The sequence below is a fragment of the Zingiber officinale genome, chromosome 3B (genome assembly GCF_018446385.1).
Source record: "Zingiber officinale cultivar Zhangliang chromosome 3B, Zo_v1.1, whole genome shotgun sequence".
NCBI classification, from domain to species: domain Eukaryota; kingdom Viridiplantae; phylum Streptophyta; class Magnoliopsida; order Zingiberales; family Zingiberaceae; genus Zingiber; species Zingiber officinale.
Window position 1 is genome coordinate 57,401,832 of NC_055991.1, and position 9,112 is coordinate 57,410,943.

General features: G+C 40.9%; 1 non-coding gene across 1 annotated transcript; it reads left to right on the plus strand.

The window, feature by feature from the left end:
* The first annotated feature begins 5,573 nt into the window (after positions 1–5,573).
* LOC121968812 lies at positions 5,574–5,679 on the plus strand. Its single transcript, XR_006108347.1, has one exon. It is a non-coding gene; the product is annotated as a small nucleolar RNA R71 (small nucleolar RNA).
* Positions 5,680–9,112: the final 3,433 nt, after the last annotated feature.

Below are 9,112 nucleotides of genomic sequence, written 5' to 3' on the forward strand. Positions count from 1 at the left end.
CTGGAAGCTGATCTTTGAAATAGATATTTTAATTAACTTCTGTAATATGGTTTAATTTATGAAGAACACATCGGTTAAACTTGGAGTAAAAATGTTAAGTATCGTTTCCAATCCAAGTTTAACTTGTGAAAGACAATTTGGATTAATAATGTTAAGCATCGTTTGCAATCCAAATTTAACTTCAGTAGATCACATGGGTAGCTAGGATAGTTCTATACTTGTACAAATTTTTGTACAGGGGAACTAAAACGGTATTCCTTGTAGCAACCAACAAATTTGAATAAAATCTCTTATAACATTGATGAGCAAAGTGATCATTCGTAAGACAACTCTGACAATGTCCTCGTCTCGACCTTGTCCTTGTCCTCGTCCTTGTTCTCATCCTCATCCTCTATTTCTTTCACTTTGATTTCCTTGATTTGGTTGATGATGGGTAGCGCTATCACTTTTGTAAGTTGTATGTGCTAAAAGAGAAAGAGAATATGAGACCCTTTGAGATTGTAATTGTTGAAGTATCTCATATGAAGAGAGCAAGCCATGAAAAGTATTGAATGACACTTGATCTATGCAAGTAGTCACGCTAGGAATAAACTGTAATATTGAGGCTCCAAACCTGCAAACACATGTAGTAGTAAATCTGGATTTGAAATTGGATGGCCAATCGTAGCTAAATTATTAGCAATGGTCTTAATTGATTTGTCTCCTCGTTGCACCGAGTGTAATTGCATGCAAAGTTGAAGAACACATGCTTGAGAGTGTGAAACAAAGGTTTGAGTAAGAGCTTCCCATATTTGGCGACAACTAACAAGCCCTACAATTGTAAGAAGTATATCCTCACTAATTGTTGAAATCAACCATGCCATAATTAGTTGATCCTTCTTACTCCATATAGCATAGTTTGAATCGTCTTCTCATGGTTTAACAGAAGTACCATCAACTACTCCAAGTAGATCATGAACACGAAGTAGTGAAAGAAACTGTATCTTCCAAAGCATGTAATTATCATTGTTAAGTTTGATAAGTGTTACGCAACCGCAAGTGTATGATTTCGTCATCAGTAATATAAAAGATTTGTCGAATCCACAGGGACTGTTGATTAAGCACTAGAGATGTCGCAAGTAGGTTATCTAGACGGTCGAAAGTTAGCTTTGGCACTTGTAAACTAACGAGAGTGATTGAAGAGAGAAAGAAGGTTGAGAGAGAGAGAGGGAAGAGATCTTGGAGGGAATGAGCTTCGGGAGATGGATTCTAGGATTTTGATTTCATTGTAATACTAGGAGATACTACATAGATTACTTAGTTTCTACCCTCTATGTCCATGCTCTTGTAGGAAGTTAGATTGGTCAATATCCCTAAGTATTGAATAGAGACGATCCCTGTGAAATCTTGTAACGGTTAACCCTCCTTTCACGAGGGCGCCTCGGTAGATCACAGGAATTCGTGTCTACTAAATAGCAATAAGGATAAAGGTAGATTGTACGGGTCCCTACTTTCTTATGGTGGAATTGTCTCTCCTTTCAAGAGAATGTCCTAGACGTCCGTGAACGGGTTACCCTTGTCACTAAGGCCCCTCGGGTGTACGATCTAGAGCACTCTCTCTACGAGAGCAGTAGTTCCTAACGGATTGTTTCTCCTTTTAAGGGAGTGTCTTAGACGTCCGGAAAGGGTTACCCCTGTCACTAGGGTACCTTGGTCAATACGCTCTAGGGCGTCACCTTTGCGGGATTAACCATCTTCCACATCAATCAACAAAGCATGAAATATAAATATGTCACACAAGCATGAACAAGGCATAAACAAGGCATGAACAAGTCATCGAATAAAAATAAGATAAATCTACATAGTTCTACATCTCCATCGCATTACAAGTACTCCCTAATCCTAGAAGAGGATGTCTACTCCATTGTGAGGGAAGAACAACCCCAGAACCTAAAGAAAAGCATACTTATAACCCTAGAAGAAGAGGAAGAAGAGATGCTTGATGATTCCGATGTCTTAGGGATGCTTCCTTGCTCCGGAGATGGACGGATCATGAGGGGACGGCGGTGGATGAAACTCTACGGCTTTCCCCTAGGGGAGGGACGATGTCCCGAACCAAAGATGAACCCAAGAATAGGGTTCTTGACCCTTTTATACGCTAGGGAATGGGCGTCCTACGGGTCGTGGCACGGCCATGCAAAGTTGGCACGGCCACACCTTTCCTCCCTTCAGGTTGAGTGGCACGGTCTTGCGAGTCTGCACGACCGTGTCTTCCTTGGCCGCTGGTTGTGAGGCGCGGCCATGCAAGATTGCATGGCCATGCTTTAGTTCCTATCTGGAGTGGCCACACGGCCATGCAAGGTTGCACGGTTGTGGCCTTCTGCTTCTATGCCCAGGGTCACACGGCCGTGTGGATTCACACGGCCGTGACCTTCCTCCTCTTTGGAATGCTGCTTGGCCACGGGTTGATAGACACAGCCGTGCCATTCGGCACGGCTAAGGCCCTCTTCACCTCTAGATCGCAAGCACGGTCGTGCCATTTGGCACGACCGAAACATTCTCATGGCCACACGGTCATGTGGCCTTGCACGGCCCAAGCTCCTGTGTGCCCTTTTTCTCCATTTCCGCTCCAAATAACGTCCTGTCAACAAGAAAACAAGCAAAAAGCAGATCTCTGAACAAAAGAGTATTTATGATAAGTATGCACTAAAGGAGACGATTATTTAAAGAATATGTGTGCATAAAGCAAGTGAATGTGCGCTAAAACATGCATAAACAATCATAAGATCTACGCACATCACACCCCCAGACTTAAACCTTTGCTTGTCCTCAAGCAAAACCCGCAATCTAGATTCATGTGGTTAAATAGTGCATCATAATCTCTAGCAAGTCAGCCTAATTCTATCAAATGATTTCATTGGTGAGCAAGATACAAAAGTAGTTTAAGTATGACCTAAGTAGTAGTCCTCCGTGCTTAGTGCGAAAGTGACCTAGATTTATCAAGTTTCAATCCCTAAGTTTAGTCAAGTCGTCATAAAATTGTGTTCCTTATGCTTCCGGCGATAGACACTTACCTGCCACACGTAAGGTTAGTTCCCCTCAAAAATGCTATGCATCGTCTACACAAGGTCTCAAAGGAATACTCAGTATCAAGAGAAACATAGCATTCATTTCCCCAGTAACCTAACTCGGTCTCAAAGGGGTGAATTCCTAGTTTCCACTCACGACAACTATTTTGTTATCCCTTATTTTTTCCATTTTTTTTCTTTGAATGTTTGCAAAGTATCAAACTTGAACAAACCTTCATTTTTTTCATTTTTTTTAATTTTTTTGGGATTGATTTTTTCAAATGAGTTTACATGATCTGAGTTTATCCAGTAACCAAAATGTAGTTGAGAGGTCACCATAGAAACACAAGTACTAGTCCAATTCTATGAATCATGACTATTTTAGAGTTATCAACCATCAAAAATAGGCATAGTGTATAGAGATCCTAAAATAAGGTCAATACTTAAACTCTTATAGTAAAAACATTGCTCACTTCATGCTATCCTAGATAGAAAAAGATAGATCACTAAACATACTAGCACATGAACCACATAAAATCTAGAATAAATGTGCTAGTATTTTGCAATAAGGAACAAACAATCATAATATGATGTAGAATGCAACTACTAAGCAAAAAGAAATAAGTAAAAACTGAACTAAACTAAATGCATCTAATGCATCCCCCAAGACTTAAACTTTTCATTGTCCCAATGAAAACTAAAAACAATGTGGAGGAAATTTAAAGTAAGAGAAGTTACCAAGTGATGAGACATTCATGTTTTTGAAGATACTCCTCTATCCAATGCTCACATTCCTCCACAACTTTGAAATCTACAAAAATAAGATAGATAAGAAAAATTAAGTAGAGGGTATGATTTATTAGCAATGAAGTAAAAACGAACTAAAAAGAAAACAAGGAAAATGAACTTGGGTTGTCTCCCAGAAGCGCTTGTTTAAGGTCATTAGCTCGACCTCCTCATTAGATTCATCGAAATCTCACTCTTGGAGGGGTAAGATATTTTAGAACCCTCTTACCAAGGGCTCTTATTATGGAGGGAGCTTTCATCAAAAAGTGAAGAATCACTCTCTCCATCTTTGTCTTCTTGGAAATTCTTTCAGGAAGTCGAAGACGGTTCAGATCGAGTTTCCAATTATAGGCCCCAAGAAAATCTACACACCCAAAAGAAAAATATACCTCTCCCAAGCATGGTATATTAGATGGAACTATAACCTTATTAATATGAATTAAGTATATATCAAATATTGAATCACATCTAAGAAAATCAATTATAGGTACATCTATGAAATTTTCTAAAAGATCACTAAGAATACTTACCTTGCATTGTTGAGATGTACCTGAAAGTTCTAAACAATGGGATGTGACTTCTTCAAAATTAGGAATTGGTTCTGGTTCTAGCTCAAGTGGAAGTGGCTCTAAAAGTAGTGATTCTTGGGGCTTTACTTCTATTTCACAAGTCCCTACACATTGGTCCACAACATGCTCAAGCCTTGCAACTCTCATAATCCCAGAAGGTTGTGTGGACAAAGGAGGTGATTCTTGAGATGCTGCTTCCACAACACAGCTCCCCACACTTCCTTCCATAACATCATCATCAACACAAGCACCAAAAAATAAACCAACTTCCATATCCTCAGTGGGAGAATCATCTGTAGGAGAATCATTAACTTCATTTGCAGTTTTAAGTTGATCTACCACATCACATTCATCATCTGAAAATTCAATTTCCTCATAACACCCTGTAAACCCAGAAGGTAGATCTGAAAACTTGTTGTCCACTGGATTATCATCACAATCCTCATCTGAAGAGTTCTCATCTTCATATACATCCAGAAATCTACACTCAACCATTTTTGTATCATAGAATTTTCCAAGATCTTTATCTTTGTTAGCCCCCACTAGCCTTTGTGGAAAAGGAACCCTTAGTGAAAGTCTTTGGAATGGTTGAGCATATGGATGAGGTTTAAATTGCTGGTCTAGTGATGGTCTGATCAATCATTGAGGGAAAGGTACTTGTGGTATTTGGGAACCTCCTGGAATAATGGAACTGAGTTCATGTGGTCTTCTATTGTTCTTCTCCTCAATTCTATACAAGTCATTTTTCAGAAGTTCTTCATGATTCTTGCCACTCCTCAACTTCCTATCATTACACTTTTCACTAGATCTTATTTGTGTAGGAGGGGGATCTTCTTTGAACCATTTTGAAACTATGCTCTCAATCTTTGCCCCCAAATGTTTGAACTCCTCATTCTGTGACTTCCGAATTTCGACATTCTTGAATGGTTAAATTGTATTTCGTTTGACAGGCTCTCTAGTATTTATGGCTTGCACTTCTTGAATATTTGAAGGAGATTCCATCCAACTTTTATCTGACCATTCTTGGAGATTCAATGTCACTTGATCAATCAATGTATATGTTTCGTCCACACTTTTATTCATAAAAGAACCTCCAGCTGATAAATCCAAATAACATTTATCTAAGAAAGAAATTCCCTTATAAAATATGTGCAGGGTAAGCCATTTTTCCAAGCCATGGTGAGGGCACTGCCTTTGTAGACTCTTGAATATGTCCCATGCTTCAAATAAAGATTCTCCATTTGCTTGAACAAAATTTGTGATGCAACTTCTCATATAGATTGTTCTGCTTGGAGGGAAAAAATGATTCAGAAATTTCTGCTCCAATTGTTCCTAACTTGTGATGCTTTGAGGACGAAGAGAATATAACCAAGTCCTTGCTTTATCCATGATACTGAAAGGAAATGTCATCAATCGAACTGCATCCACTGACATTCCTTCATAGTCCACCAAATCACAAAGCTTTAGAAATCTCTCAAGGTGCAGATAAGGACTTTCTGATACTTCTCCTCTAAATTTATGGCCTTGTATCATGGAAATTAACTCTGGGTCTAGTTGGAAACTTTCTGCTTCAATATGAGACTGCACAATAGGAGATAAAAATCTTGCAGAAATGGGTGCAGAGAAATCCCTTAAGGACCTGCTTGACATATTAGTGCTCATGGTATCTAAGAAAAAAAATTATGAGAAGAATTTAAAATTAAAAAATGAAAGACAAGAAATAAATTGCTATATGAAAAACAAAAAATAAATGCAGAATTTAAAGACAAGAAAGAAAATGCAGATTCTCTTTTTTTTTTTATTATGAAGATAGAAAAATAAAAACTATTCACAAGTCTAGACTAACTAAATTGCTAATCTACTAATGTTAATGCGAACAGTCCCTGGCAATGACGCCAAAAACTTGTTACGCAATCGCAAGTGTACGGTTTCGTTGTCGGTAAAATAAAAGATTTGTCGAATCTACAGGGACTGTTGATTAAGCACTAGAGATGTCATAAGTAGGTTATCTAGACGGTTGAAAGTTAGCTTTGGCGCTTGTAAACTAACGAGTGTGATTGAAGAGAGAAAGAAGGTTGAGAGAGAGAGAGGGAAGAGATCTTGGAGGGAATGAGTTTCGGGAGATGGATTCTAGGATTTCGGTTTCATTGTAATACTAGGAGATACTACATAGATTGCTTAGTTTCTACCCTCTATGTCCATGCTCTTGTAGGATGTTAGATTGGTCAAAATCCCTAAGTATTGAATAGGAAATCCTGTAACGGTTAACCCCCCTGTCATGAGGGCGCCTCGGTAGATCACAGGAATTCGTGTTTAGTAAATAGCAATAAGGATAAAGGTAGATGGTACGGGTCCCTACTTCCTTATGGAGTAATTACCTCTCCTTTCAAGAGAATGTCCTAGACGTCCGTGAACGGGTTACCCTTGTCACTAGGGCCCCTCGGGTGTACGATCTAGAGCACTCTCTCTACGAGAGCAGCAGTTCCTAAGGGATTGTTTCTCCTTTTAAGGGGTTGTCTTAGACGTCCGGAAAGGGTTACCCCTGTCACTATGGTACCTTGGTCAATACGCTCTAGGGCGTCCCCTTTGCGGGACTAACCATCCTCCACATCAATCAACAAAGCATGAAATATAAATATGTCACACAAGCATGAACAAGTCATGAACAAGTCATTGAATAAAAATAAGATAAATCTACATAGTTCTACATCTCCATCACATTACAAGTACTCCCTAATCCTAGAAGAGGATGTGAGGAAAGAACAACCTCAAAACATAAAGAAAAGCATACGTACAACCCTAAAAGAAGAGGAAGAAGAGATGCTTGATGATTCTGATGTCTTGGGGATGCTTCCTTGCTCTGAAGATGGACGGATCGTGAAGGGAGGGCGGTGGATGAAGCTCTACGGCTTTCCCTGAGGGGAGGGACGAAGTCCCGAACCAAAGATGAACTCAAGAATAGGGTTCTTGACCCTTTTATACGCTAGGGAGCGGGCACCGCACGGGCCGTGGCACGGCCGTGCAAGGTTGGCACGGCCACGCCTTTCCTCCCTTCTGGTTGAGTGGCACAGCCATACGAATACGCACGACCGTGTCTTCCTTGGCCGCTGGTTGTGAGGCACGGTCGTGCAAGATTGGACGACCATGCTTTGCTTCCTCTCTAGAGTGGCCACACAGCCGTGCAAGGTTGCACGGCCGTGGCCTTCTGCTTCTCTGCCCAGGGTCACACGGCCGTGTGGATTCACACGGTCGTGACCTTCCTCCTCTCTGGAATGATGCTTGGCCATAGGTTGATTGGCACGGCCAAGGCCCTCTTCACCTAAGGATTGCAAGCATAGTCATGCCATTTGGCACGACCGGAACATTCTCATGGCCACACGGTCGTGTGGCCTTGCACGGCCCAAGCTCCTGTGTGCCCTTTTTCTCCATTTCCACTCCAAATAACGTCCTGTCAACAAGAAAACAAGCAAAGAGCAGATCTCCGAACAAAAGAGTATTTATGATGAGTATGCACTAAAGGAGACGATTATGCAAAGAATATGTGTGCATAAAGCAAGTGAATGTGCGCTAAAACATGCATAAACAATCATAAGATCTACGCACATCAATAGGTAAATAAGATAAGACATCAAGGGTAAGGGAGAAAGTTGTGTAGAAAAATTTGTTTCTATGATGGATGATGGAGATGAAAATTATGACATTATTTAGGAGATGAATGAGTTATTGATCCGAACTAGCAAAGAAAGAGCAATGTCAAGCAAGGCTATAGACAAGACTATCAAACGAAAAAGAACAAAGGATAAAAAAGATTTTCATTTTTTCTGTGGATTTAGGAAAAAAAATGAGAAAGGAAAGAGATTTTATGTAAGAGAAAAGGGACAAATCAAGTGAAAGAGGATAACTTATTTCGTAAAATAAAATTGGATCTCGATCTTGATGGTGAACCCGGGCGAGGCTTCCTCTTCTGATCCTAAAGGGAAAAAGATTACACAATGGTAAACCTTGAGAAGAAGAAATATCACTTTATTGTGGCTGGAGCAGAGAAGTCGGTTGACGTCTGGTGGGCGGGGCGATGGTAGGAACTTAACAGCAGCTGCTCAAGGTTGCCCGGATGTCTGCCAGCAGCAGGGGTTGTGACCAGAGAGGCCAGCGGCAACAAGTGCACAGTTTCATTGGGCAGAGCATGCGTAAGGTCGGTGGGGCTGCAATCTTGCTGTGTTCACGGATGCAAGGAAGAACAGTAGCTAGGAAGTCCAGAGGTGCGGCTACAGATCGCCAGTGGCGCACAAAGAGGAGGAGGTCCTCTTGTTCGGTGGCGACGTCGAAAGAGGGAAAGGGTTTTGATCCTATCCAAAATCTGAGTTAGACGAGGGGCAGGTGAGCTATTGTGGACGCTGACGAAGGGACGACTTAGATGCCTTTTTCGTACGTACTTCCAAAAATGGACTCCTGTGTGGTGCTGATGGATGATGATGACTGCGTTGGCAGTACTTGAGCTCTGCACACACTCAGACAGGTACACAGGCATTAGAGGCCAAAAACCAGGAAAAAAGTCCCCGGAGTAGGCCCTCTGACGCTCAAGTCAGGTACTTTTTCCCCAGAAGAATAGTGTACGAGGCAGAAGAAAAGTAGAAGACAAGTGCGAATGTGTGAGAGAGTGTACCTTCATGAGGGAGAGAACCTCCCTCTTTATATGATACTGTGGACCTT